The sequence below is a fragment of the Coregonus clupeaformis genome, unplaced genomic scaffold (genome assembly GCF_020615455.1).
Source record: "Coregonus clupeaformis isolate EN_2021a unplaced genomic scaffold, ASM2061545v1 scaf0087, whole genome shotgun sequence".
NCBI lineage: Eukaryota > Metazoa > Chordata > Actinopteri > Salmoniformes > Salmonidae > Coregonus > Coregonus clupeaformis.
This window is the reverse complement of record NW_025533542.1, coordinates 765,042-779,275: the sequence shown is the minus strand read 5'-3', so window position 1 is coordinate 779,275 and position 14,234 is coordinate 765,042.

Here is a 14,234-nt window from a genome sequence, read left to right as displayed (position 1 = left end):
CTCCTATGCGCCAGACAATGCAACGTTTCAGGTCTCAGACCAGTTACTCATGTTCCAGAGAGCTTTCAGGAATGGCGTCATAATAGCTTACAGGCAAAACGGTTAGAGTATTTGATTCTATCTGTTCTCCTCTACCTTTCCTGGCTGGCAAAGTGCCAGGATGTTGTCTGGTTTTGAATCTGAATACATCTGAGGAGTTGAATATGTGAAACTTTGATAAACTTGAAATGATAGTTTGTAAACTTCATACACGGAAAATGAATGCAATATCTACCATATTGAAACGGAATGTATAAATATTGAATTTGAATATTCTATTAAATTGAATTTTTAAACTGAATGCAATATTAAAAAGAAAGGAGGACCAAGGCACTCTTTATATAATTAATTAAAATGCCTTTATTAGTATGGCATGTTCAATAGAAACAATGGCTGCATGGCCTTCGTCAGGGAGTACAAAGAAGTAATACAATGTCCTCTTTTGAACAGCTTTTCCAATTAGCCCTAATTTGAAGAGGGAGTGGTTACAAAGTTGATTGGACACACCTAGTAAGCAATACCATACACATTAAAAAGTGAAATACTGTAACTAGGTTATCATACAAATACAACTCCAAGTTAGAAGTATCAGAACACTTAGAAAGGTAGTTCTAACCTTAAATATGACTGGGAAAAGTGTCAAAAATAAGAAAGCAATAAATTCCGTAGTACAATAGAAACCAGCACAACATGAACAACAACAGTCTAAACGTAGCTGAGGGCAATTGAGCACAATGTCCACTAGATGGCAGCAAATGGACCTATCAACCCTACAGGAAGGGGGAGAAATCCATATCTTCATTTAAACCAGGGTATTTAGTGGCCTGTAGTTGGTCAATCCAAAAACTTTCCCTTTGGTTTAACTGTTTAAGACGGTCCCCTTTTCTAATAGAGGCCGGAATATGATCAATACCCATAGCTTGTAGGGAGGCAGGGTTACCATGGTGTAAGGACTTATAGTGCCTTGCCATGGGGTAGTCTTCATTGCCTACCCGTATGGCGTACTTGTGTTCCGCTAAGTGATCTTGAAGGCTTCTCTTTGTCCGTCCAATGTAGAACACCTTGCTTGCACTGTGGACATTCCAATCTATAGATGACATGAGTGGTTATGCAGTTAATTAAATGCTTGAAGTAATACTCCATTTTGGAAGCTGTGTCAACAAAATACTTTTTCTGTGCAATATTTCTGCAATGGTTGCACTGGTTACATTTAAACGAGCCCTTGGGTTTGTGGTCAAGCCAAGTTTTTTGAGAGTCACCCGGAAGATAACTGTGGACTAATTTGTCATTTAGGGTAGGACATCTCTTAAAGCTTATAGACTGGTGGCTCAGAAAAGACTTGGCATAGTAGCCTATCACTTTGGATGATTCCCCAGTTATTTTTAATGATTATTTTAATGTTCTCTGCTTCAGTGCTGTATTTTGTAACAAAATACACTCTCTCTGATGTATCAGGAGGCACTCCCCTTCGCAAACAAGTCATCTCTGCCAAGTAATCCAGCCCTTATACCTGCATCTTTCAGGACCTGAACGCTGTAACCCCGATTCAAGAAGCGATTCTCCAATTCATCAGATTTCACACTGTAGTCTGTTTCCTGATCGCAAATTCTTACGGACTCTTTGGAATTGGCCATATGGAATATTCTCTTTTAGCCTTTTGGGGTGAAAACGGTCTGCCCTCAGAATGGTATTCCCCATCTGTAGGCTTCCTAAAGATTGATGTGTGCAAACAACCTTTGTCGTTTTTTACTAATGTCGAGGTCCAAAAAATTAATGTTATCCTTGCTGTACTCCATAGTTAGTTTGATGTTAGGATTAATGCTGTTAAGGTATTGGTGGAAGGAAATATGTTCATCTTCTGAGCCGGACCAAAACAGGCAAACATCATCAATATAGCGTACCCACCATATAATCCGGTCAACGAAATGGTTATTAGAAGGATCCAAAATGAAGTCATTTTCCCATTTACCCAAGTACAAACCAGCGTAGGAAGGGCTGTAGCAAGCTCCCATGGCACATCCTTTGACCTGTTTAAAAATACGGTCCTGAAAGATAAAGATGTTATGATTAAGAGTCCATTCAGTCAGTGAGACAATGAATTCTGTAGAAGGCATCTCAGTTTCAGGTCGGGGACTCAAGAAATGGTGCATAGCTGCCAAAACCTTGTTCATGTTCAATGGTGGTGTATAGAGACTCCACATCCATGGTGACTAAAAAGGAAGCTGTACCTATATTATTCAATTCCTTAATTTTGTTCAACACGTCTGTGGTATCTTGAAGGTAGGCTGGGAGTGATGTCAGAAAAGGCTTAATAAAGTAATCAATGTACTTAGAGATGGGTTCTGTCAGACTTTCATTACCACTAATGGACTGGCCTGCCTGGGGGATTTTCAAGATTTTTGTGTACTTTTGGAAGAAGGTAAAAAAAGAAGCCATACGCGAACTGCCATTGAAAATACATTTTAACTCGTTGTCTGAAATGTAGCCATTCTCCTTAGCTTCTGTGAGGATCCCTTTCAATTCAGTTTTAGGTCCTCTGTAGGGTTGAAGGTAAGAGATTGGTAGAATTCATCGTTGTCTAATTGACGGTACGCTTCTGTCACATATTTATCTTTACTCCACACTACTGTAGTGCCTCCTTTGTCTGCTTTTTTAACCACTATCCCGTTCATTTTTGGACAATGATTCAACTGCATCCCTCTCTGTCTTAGAAAGGTTACGTCGTGTTTGGTTGGAGTAAATTTTACCCTTAAAACAGATTCTCCACATCAAAATTCACCTTTTTGGCAAATGTATTTAGTGTGGCATTCTGGACGATGGGACAAAAAGGTGGACTTGGGCTTAAAAGGTGTTTTTGAGGGAACAGAAACTGCCTGACCTGAGACACTGGCGTCTGTAGTTGGAGAGATGTTTTGCTTGTACCAGGCCTTCAGATGTAGATTCCTGTAGAAACTAAATAGGTCAATCTTTGTATTAAATTCATTAGTTGAGGATGTGGGGGCAAAGGACAGTCCTTTAGACAATACCCTTACGCAATCATCAGAAAGGGGTTCTCCAGAAAGGTTGATCACAGCCTTGTTCTGGTCCTGCTCCGTGTGGTTGGATAGTCTTGATTTCTTCCTCCCCCTCCGTGTTGGCCTCTTCTGCGTCCTCTCCCTCTCTTGTTGAGGTACCTGCGTGACTCCTCTTCCTGATCTAAAAAATATTGGGATGAGCTGGCCTCTGAGTGTCTGGGGTGATCCTCATCGTCACTGCTTGTAAAGTTGAAAGAAGCAGATCTAGGCTTCCTCCTCTGCGGATGTGATTCTGAATTCTTGCGCGTTGGTTTTCTCCAGGCAAAGACCCCCGCCATCTCTATAGTCTACTTCATCTCTTCTAAATGTTCTTAGCTTGTCTTGCTTCAATGTCAGAGTGAATGCGTCTACTTTCCCTTTCAAGATCTCATCACATTGTGCTTTGTTGGAATTGTCACTGTGTTCTGTGATTTTCCTTTTTACTTCTTCAACTTGTCTGTCCTTTTAAGATTCTTCTATTAGAAGTAGCATTAGGTCAAAAGAACGCTGGTTGAGAATAGCCTCCCATTTATCTCTAAATTCAGTTTTACCTTGTGCTCCAGTAGCTATAAACGTCATAACACGGAGTCCTCTAGGGATTAGGCCTTTCCTCCAATAGTCAGACAAGGTGATAGAATTGAGGTCAGGTTTGGCATCTTTCTCCATAAGGTGTTGCAAGTCTCTGTAAGCCTTGTTTTAAGTCCATTCCAGTATTCTCTGTGGCTGTCATCTCATCTAGCAATGAGGCAGTGTTAATAATCATTTGGCCCTCTTCACGGGAATAGGAACATCTTGTAGCCTCTTGGGTAAAATCCATAGTTAGAGTTGTTAAATGTCCCCCAAAAACACAGAAAAAAAGGACTGTGGAGCTGCTTCCTCTAAGCACCACCCAAGTGCTATGCTTAACTAGTAGAAAGAGGAGGAAGGGAAGCGCTACTAAGGTACACAATAGTAAATGTTGGTAGACAGAAGGTGCTCTTTGGTCAAAGGGGTGAATTGGTCAGTTAATGAAATGCTTGACATAATACTCCATTTTGGAAGCTGTGTCAACAATGAATATTAATTCAATTCAGTTTCAAATCATGAAATACAAGATCAATTTATGAATTCAATTATTTAATTTTTGCATTAGAAATTTAATTAAATTAAAATGTAATATCCTAATACAAATTCAAAATTATGGAATTCAAATACAATTTCTCTGAAATTGCTCCATAACAGCAAACCTGTGAGAGGGCTCGCTCTGCTAGTAGTTCTAGGTTTGTATTCAGTACCCAAGACCAATCTTTTAGTTAATTTGACCATTGTGAAAAATAATTACTGCATAAATACTGCAATGTGGTTTGGATTGAATTGAGCCCCTAATCTTCATTTTCAAGGTGATTATTGCGGTTTTCTTCCCAACACAATACCACAATAAACATGAGTCCACGTTTCAAAGATACACTTTTTGGCCTCTTGGGGGATTCGAATTTACACTGCAAGGGGCAATAGATGCCAGGAAGTCGGCACTTTAACACTGTGAGCTAACTAACTGCACAGAGCTGTACTTGCTTGCAATGCGCATAAATGTATTATCAGAAAGTGCCAGTTCACTTCTGGTAAGTATTCTTTAGTAAGGAATTGTTGGGATCAGGTACAACTACGTTTACCCACTCCCAAAATGAATATTTATGAGCAATTACCCCCATCCACAACTTCTCACCTGGGGTTGGGCAAAGGCTGAAATTGGGATTGACAGTTACTCTTTAATGGGGGACTTTTATTTTGAAGGCGAACTCTAAATTCCACAATTGTGACTAATCCTTATTGTGGCTAGCTTCACATAGGTGCTTAGTTAATCGGACCATTTACATTGACATTTTTAGTCATTTAGCAGACGCTCTTATCCAGAGCGACTTACAGTTAGTGAGGGCATACATGATTTCATACTGGAGTAGCCTATATCAGGGTGACCGCTAGAGCACAGTTATTGCAGTGATTGTCACCGAAAATGTACAACTACTACGTCATTAATGTCTACATTTTTAATTTTTTTTTTAAACTAACAATTACTCCATTCAAAACTGAATGATTCTGAACCCTCTACGAGTTCCCCTGCTCAAAATGGCGCCAAATATGTTGGCGTTGAACAAGAAATTATGGTTTTAGGATATAGTATCTGAAGATTATGCCTTTGTTAAATGTTTTTCATGAAGAAATGGAATGTTGTTTATGGTAGTATCAAGAGGGAATGTTTTAGGTGTAATACCACATACCACAGACAGGAGGTGGGTTGTAGACAGGGGAGACTGGTGATTGGCCAGAAGAGGGAGTCACCCCCCTTTTTGCATTGTTTATAAATAGGGGTTAAACGATGAGACGTTAGAACGGCCATAGCAATCTTGAGGAGCCGTTCTCCGGACAACGCGTGTCTGTAATTTATGCTGTAACCTCGTGGTATGAATAAAAGCCTCTAACACGATGCAGCATAGATCGGACTCTTTTGTTGACAGCGATAATTGCCACCATTCATCATATACGACATAATGGCGCCCAACGTGGGGCTTGGGTTTGCGTCTCTTCCTTGTTTCAGTCAATCGCTGGGCTAACTCTCTCTGAGGCATGGAAAGGGTGAGTGTTCTTGCCGCTTCGGAGTTTGTTAGATTGGATATGACTTGTGTACACTGAAGCGATGCTCCATTATAACCTGGCCTCAGGTGGCGGTGTTGCTGGTCGACTAGAGTCTGCTAAAATTTATTCCATTGGAAGCGGCAGTTAATTGGAAGCATTTAGAGCATTAAACGGTAGGATTTAAGTATTGAAAGTGTATGGTCCATTGGTAACGGGTGACAATGGTTGGTAAATTCAGATATGCGCATTCTTTAGGGCACTGGACCGCTTGAAGACCCCGAGGGGGCCATTTTAGATAATGGGCTGGCAAATCCGTGTGTACGATAGAATGTATATTCGGTGGGTTTCTTTTTTTTAAAGAGAGCTCAGATTCATGAGGTTTATCTGATTGTGATTATGATTTGACTCTCGTCCGACGGGATGTTTGATTGGATCTGATTTCTCGGTGTAATGGTCATTAGTCTCGGCAACAAAAACGGTAGGAGAAATAGGTTAAAAAATAAATAGGCCAGTGCAGGGTATGTTTCTGTGTAGTAGGCTGCAGTTGGCTAGAGGCTGAAGCTAAGGCTGGATTGTTTTGGGCCACGTGGTATATCGTTGCTCAGGCTAATCTTTGTAAGGCTAAAGTGGGAATCATGCTATAGTGTACCTTAGGCTAAGCTAAATGCTAATGCTACAGGCTAATTGTGTTGTGTGCTACATGTTAACGTATCCTTAGAGATTCCGTTGCGACGGGTGAAAGTCTCTTAAACTTGTTTATGTGTTTGTAAGTCAGGTTATATGTTTTGTGAGCGCTGTTAAATGTTGTTTGACTATAAGGGGGAAATGGGGAATTACAGCTGGACTGGTATTCTGTTTGGAGAGAGAGAGTAGAGAATCTTCCTTTCACGGTGAAAGTGTAGTGAGGAATGATATTTGCGCATGCGTTTAATTTTGCGACACTACAGTACAAAACGTGGGAGTTGGAGTTTATGGCACGAGATTAGGGGAACGTTTTGTTTTACGGCACCATGAGGGGATGCTGAGACTCAAGTGAGGTTAAAATGATATTTGCGCATGTGTGATTTTACGGGGCTAAAAACTACAACATGTGGTTATGTGCTAAGCCTACAAAGCACGGCATTATGGGTAAGGGTCATAGGTCCCATGTGGGGGGTTTTTTGGGGAAAAATCTCTTAGGTGTTAAACGGCTGTTGTTCGAACGGGAAACTATTTGGCGATATGTAGTAAAGTTATAAATCAAATATATGTTGACGGAGTATAATTAATTAAATTAAAAGACGATTAAAATTAAATGAAATGTTTTGGAGCGATCTATGTAATAAAGGATATTTGCGCATGCGTGGGATTCTGCAAAACGACACATGGGTTAAACTGCAGGGGGAGACAGAGGAACACAGACGACGGAACAAATAGGCACAAGGAGAGTTTAACACGAAGTTTACACGGCGGTGGGTTAAGATGAAACTTGTTTTGGGACCTATTGAATTTATAAATTAAATATATGGTGGCGGATTATAATAGAGTGAATTAAATAATTAAATGACGGATTAAAATCAAAATGTTTTTGGGCGATCTATAATTAGTCCTGAGTTAAAGTTTTAGAGTGAATGTAGAACGAACGAATATTGAATGGTTGGAAACACTCAGTGATGGCATTAACTATTAAAAGCTGTTTCTGTGTCTTTGTCCCTTGTCATGAGAGACAGGAGAGAGGGGGAGCGAGGAGATACAGGAAGTGATCACGTGACGCGGTGGAGGGATCAAATCATCAAACAGGTTACTGTTACAAGATATGTGAGTTTATGACGATTTTGCATAGGCTTGGCAAATACTATTTCATTAAAAATTGCATTTTGGATGCTCTGTGTATCATTTATTGAAGGGTTAGAGGCTTTGTTTTTGGGATTGCTTTGAAGTTGACTAATTTACTTGCATTTGATGGGTTGTGGTAATATAGTCAACACTAATGGATAAATTGGGGACATAGGAGATAGGAATAAAAATGGGTTTTAATTATTCATGATTTTTTATTGACTTATTTGGATTTATTTGGAGTTGTTTAGGTTATATTAAGAATTACAGGGGGGAAGCCTACATAGGCTATATAATTTAAAATAAGATAGTTCACAATAAAGGAATATAAAGGGTTGTTACAATGGGGAAAAAGATATCAGGACTATGAAAGTCATTACACGGGTTGATATAGTGCATAGTGGTAATCCTTTAACTAAAGTGTTGCTAGGGTATCCGGCAAGTGAAACAAAAGTTGCCCTTCATTCTCAAACAGAAATTGATAAAATATGTCAGCGATAAGATAGGTTTAAAAAGTAGAGCTTAGGGAGGTTTATTCTCAGCTTACAATGATTATCCAGGAGTGATTATTGCATCAGAAATATAGATTAATAATAGATAGGGTACCAGCAGAAACAACGATGAAGATGAATTCAAAACTCCAGAAGTAAGAAGAACCGACATGTCTGGAAACGAAGAGAAGGAGGTTCAGAAAGATGAAGATGGAAGAAAATGAGATGTCTGGAACGTGAAGGAGAAGAGGATGATGGAGATGAGAGTGATTGATGAGAGGTCATGGGTGGAGGTGACTCTGTGATCAGAGGGAAGTGGCAAGAGAGGAAAGAAGAAATGGATACTAGAGATTTGATCTCTGATGGAAGTTGAAGATGAAGAAAGCGATGAAGATTTGGAGATTAAAGGTGCTTTATTTTCAAGAGGAGTTTGTCCTACAAGTACTGGCACAGAAGAAAAGTAAGAAGATGATGGAAGATGATATTTGGAGGACAGAACTTAGAACTAAGGTTGAAGAATACTGATATGTCAACGACGAGAAGGAACAGGACCAAGAAAACCTGCTGAGAAAATAATCCCAAGAGTTGGAGAAGGAGAAAATAAGTTTGGGTTATGAAGAATCAGAGGGAACCAAATCAACAATCACTGTTACAGCTTCAACTGAACAATATCAAATGCAATTGTACCAGCCAAGGGGGGTACTAGGTGTCATATCCACAGTCAAGGTCTGGACAGACACAGAATTAGAGAAGAAGAAACAGAGGAAGATCCAGGAGTAAGGGAAGATCACCTGTTAGTGTCTAGAAGATACGAGGGGGGTATCAGCTGAGAGCATCGATTAGAGAAGAAGGGAAAATAGCAACAATTGAAGTAAAAACAACCGACCATTAGAAGTGATAGTGAATAGGGGAAAAACTTATCTGGGTTCAGCCTAAAGAGGTTATCCATATCCACTCTGTAAAATAAACTAATTAGGTTAGGATAGGGATTTGAGGTAGTAAAACAGTTTACTCTTCGGGAATCAATTGAGCTCTGCTATAGAAGTCAAATAGGAATTACAATAGACATACTAATATTAGGACAATATATCAAGGATATTGTGGGAAGAGATGCATGGTGTAAATTGAAGTGTTCAATCAGAGGCACACTAGACGACTGACTGTCTGGTAGAATATTTTAAGAAGTAGGGTTTTTGGGAAAAAACTTAATAGGGGTGACTGTTATTTTGGGTTACATTCTTACATGAAGAGATTTGAGGTTAGGCTAAAAGGTGTTTAGTCGTTTTGCCAAGTCTGTGTAAAGGAGTCAGGAGCAGGTGGGGAATTCCCAATCACGTATTCTAAAAATTGGTGGGGAAGGAATTTTGTCAATAAATCAGTGGAAAAAGGTTTGTTTAAAGGTTAGGAGAAGATTAGATTAAAATAAGTTAGGAGAACTAGGGGTGAAGGAACTCTGAGACAGTGAGCTAAGTTCAAAGTTAGTAGTAAGACAGAGAGAGAACAGTAATGAATGACACTTTAGAATAGGAAGATCAAGGTAATTGGGGGTACCTTTTGTTATAATCAAAAGGTTTAAAGTTTAGAGGTAGAACTGAAAGGGGGAAAAAGTGACACTAGTGGTGATTGATGGAAGTACAAGTAAAGAGTTCAGAGCTTTGGGAAAACTAGGTTGATTATAGGGGTCCAGCACCAATTATAGGGGGAAAATACTGTTATTAGAGTTAGGATAATAATAATAATAATATGCCATTTAGGATGATGACGTTTCTTTCACAGAGAGAGAGAGATAATTAGGGAGAATAAGTATTGTTAGCAGGATCAGAAGTAGAAGCTGTTGCACTTAGTCAAATAAGGGATTATTTTGTGTAAGGTTACAGATAAAGATCAGGGAGAATATGTGTACTTATCTAGTGAAAGCATAGAAATTTGTTCCGGTTAAGAATTATGGGTTAAAGGGCTATGTAATTTATAAGGTGATGCTTATAATGGAAGATTTGAAGTCTGTAAAACTTTCTACAGTCACAGAGGGAGTTAAGGATAAGTTTATTACAGTAGTCACTCCAACAGGGAATAATCAAATAGGATGTTGGTAGTTTCCCACTAGAGGGAATTAAGGGTTTTAATTCATCAACTAAATCAACAACGTTAATGGTAACTTTGGGAAGGGATTAATGATACGATGGTAATAGCAAATGTAGGAAGGATGACAACAACTTTTCTGAAATTAAAGGAGGCAGCAAGAGAGACTCAGGGGTTTAGGTTACGACGAATAGGGTTAAAAAAGCAGAGCAGATAGTAGTAGAGAGCAATATAGATTAATCTGAAATGGAGAAGAGAGATTCATCATGGAAGCTGCAGGATGAGGTCTTTTGATTTTGATGACAGAGGGGGGGGGCATCTGATCAGTGCTGCTCGTTCCTCTGTTGTGAAAATTAGAGATAGATTAACTCATTCTGTAAGAATCAGTGAGGAATCTTGAGGGTTGATGTCTGTTGGGGATGCCAGCCCAAGACGTGTTAGACGGTCGCGCGGCCTCTGGCAGGTGTGGGTAAGTGTTATGCTTTGTCATAGCTGTGGTATCGGCAACAGTCATTGACAGATAAAATAATGTAGTTGTCAGAACAGTAGGGTTTAAGTGTTCTGGGGTAAAGGGATTACCCTATGGGAATTGTTGGATGGAAAGTAAGGTCAGGTAACAGTGGAAACCTGAAGTATTCAGGTGAAACATTGAGGGCTAAAAGTTATTGTTGTTCTAATAAAACATATGAGGTAAGGGGTATGTTTATGGGAATATCATATTGGGATGTTATATGATAACTTTGGATAAGCATGAACATAAGGTTAGAGATGACAAATATAATGTAATTTTTATGTACCAGGTAGTAGAAAAGCAGGACTTTGATGGTTAAATGATTAGCTTTTGACTGACAATGTGACTATTGGGAATTTTAGAGATATTTAGGGGTTTGGGGGTGATAAAGCATCTATATTCTTACATTATGGAGGGATAGGATTTTGGTATGTGTCAACGTTGAAGCTTCCATATGAGGCTTTTACTATTAAAAGAGAGTTAGCACCGAACACAGCTAAATCTAGGGTTAAAAGGGTGACATGGCTACATGTCATAGTCTTCAAGCCTACCATTGGAGAATGAGTCTAAGGGAGAAGGGGGGACCTCTTCCATGATATGGTGTAACATTTGGGAGATCTGAGAAGATTTGGTTGCAAGCTCAATTAGGCCAGTAGGGGCAGTGATGGGTCAGATTTTAGTTTCAGCTTTGATAACACTGTGTGATGTTTGTACTGACTTTTGAGAAAGTTATGAGATTGAGATAGGTTGGAGAAGTGATGCCTGGAGACAACACTCAGATGCCGTTGGTGATTGTTCCTGATCTGGACGAAGATGGACGAGGGGATTTAGATGGACTACTGATGGATAAATATCCTTTTTGATTATTTGATCATTTTATTTTTATTGTTTCAAGGAAAACATTTTGTAGGCTGATTTTAATATGATTTTAGAATGATTTTATGAATAAAGGGGGGAATGGATAATGTGATTCATACATCATTGATATGTCATTTTTATATTCTTTTAAATTGATGTGGAGGTTTAATTTGAAAATGTTGTTTTGCAAAGGATACTGTTTGGTCGTTTCTTTTCTTTTCATTCCAGAAGCATGTGGGGGAACATGGGAAGGGAGAATATGACTGGAGGAGATGAAATAAGGAGGGTGTGGCTGATTCCATCATCAACAAGTCCATTGGAGGAGGAGACTACGGAGGAGATGAAGTGTAGTGGACTACATTCCAGTGTCAGCAATGAAATATAGACATATTTGATGTGTAATACATAATTGTGTCATATTCTTAGGTATTGATTTTAGTAGAATGATGTTTGATGTTATTGAATGCAGATGAGGATCTTAGATGCTTTTGTTTATTTCGATGGGGTTAGGGAAAGGACGTTTAGGCAGGGAGAGATTCCTTTTCAAGTTCTATGGGTTGACCAGCTTGAGAGTGGATGTTTTCTGGATAGGATTTTGTTTGCAGGGGAAACATGTGTATTTAATGGCATCATAGTTTCAAATGTCTTTACATGATTTATGAGTTTATCTGGAGTACCGCGGTGGTTGCCTGGGGCAGAGGGACCGTGAGAGAATTTTACTGTCTTGATTGATGGATGGATTATGGCTGCCGGACAGTTTTTTCGCTCTTACACTCCATAAAGATTTATTCATAATTCATAGTAATGTGTTCACACTTCATCAACAGTTATTCATATTTCATAAGAAAGGTATTTACACTCTAGAGAAGAATGTTTTGGTTTAAGGTTAAAGATACTCAATAAGATAAGTTGTTACTAGTCATAATCCTATTCTGTTGGTTTCGAGACTTAGTTTAGTCTCGAAGGGGGGAATATAGTATCTGAAGATTATGCCTTTGTTAAATGTTTTTCATGAAGAAATGGAATGTTGTTTATGGTAGTATCAAGAGGGAATGTTTTAGGTGTAATACCACATACCACAGACAGGAGGTGGGTTGTAGACAGGGGAGACTGGTGATTGGCCAGAAGAGGGAGTCACCCCCCTTTTTGCATTGTTTATAAATAGGGGTTAAACGATGAGACGTTAGAACGGCCATAGCAATCTTGAGGAGCCGTTCTCCGGACAACGCGTGTCTGTAATTTATGCTGTAACCTCGTGGTATGAATAAAAGCCTCTAACACGATGCAGCATAGATCGGACTCTTTTGTTGACAGCGATAATTGCCACCATTCATCATATACGACAAGGACAAAGCCAGATACCTCAATCCCTCATTGGTTGCTTTGATAAAAGTCAAACGTGCTCAGTGTCAATTGTGAGGACTGAGGTGTATGGGGGCGGAGCTTATGATTGACAGACACTGCTCCTCCCTCCTACCTGTGTGACGGTGCTCTCCTCGTAAAAATCTCTTCTCTCGAATTGAATAGGTGCATCACAAGAAGTTTTCATTATACAATGTGTAAATGTGATTTTTGAAAAGAAAAAAAAAGATGCATATCTGTATTCCCAGTCATGTGAAATCCATCGATTAGGGCCTAATGAATTTATTTCAATTGACCTATTTCCTCATATGAACTGTAACTCAGTAACATCTTTGAAATTGTTGCATGTTGCGTTTCTATTTTTGTTCAGTATATAAAAACCAGGAGGCTTTTGGAAAGCCTCATAAAGAAGGGCAGTGATTGGTAGATGGGTAACAATGACAAATCGGACAATGAATATCTCTTTAAGCCATGGTCAAGTTAATAATGATGATGTGGATGATGTATTAAACCAGACACATCAAAGATGTAGTCGTCTTTCTGAACTGAGCTGCAGGACAGGAAGGAAACTGCTCAGGGATGTCACCATGAGGCCAATGGTGATTTTAAAACAGCTACAGAGTTCAATGGGTGTGATGGGAGAAAACTGAGGATGGATCAACAACTGAACACTGAACAAAAATATAAATACAAAAAGGTGCTGGTACTCATTTTGGGTGCCAGTATTATATTTAGTTGCAGAAACTCTGCAATACTTTGTTGAGCTATTATTCTATGAGAGGTGCAGGAACTCAAGCAGTTGAACATTTTGAGGTGATGGAATGTGAATAATTGTTAAATATTTCGCCCCTCCTGTGGTTTCCAGCACAACTCTAGCCCACCCCTCTCCGCCCTCACGGAATCCCCAGGTTTTGCCTCTCCTGGTAACACCTTACCGCTGGGTATGAAAAGGGTGTCTGAGCGGCTGGTGGACTGCAGGAAAACACCGGGGCTGAGTGGAACTACGGGACGAGGAGACGTGGAGAAGGCGGGAGATTTGACTAATCAGGAGGTTTTTATAGGATCAGAAACACAATTAGCTGTTTTGCAGTGTTTCATTTCAAATCAAATCAAATTGTATTTGTCACATGCGCCGAATAAATAAATAAAATAAATACAACAGGTGTTGACCTTACAGTTAAAAGCGTACTTACAAGCCCTTAACCAACAATACAGTTTTAAGAAAAATAAGTGTTAAGTAAAAAATAGATAAGTAAAAAATAATTAAAGAGCAGCAGTAACATAACAGTAGTGAGGCTATATACAGGGAGGACCGGTACAGAGTCAATGTGCGGGGGCACAGGTTAGTCGAGGTAATTGAGGTAATATGTACATGTAGGTAGAGTTAAAGTGACTATGCATAGATAATAAACA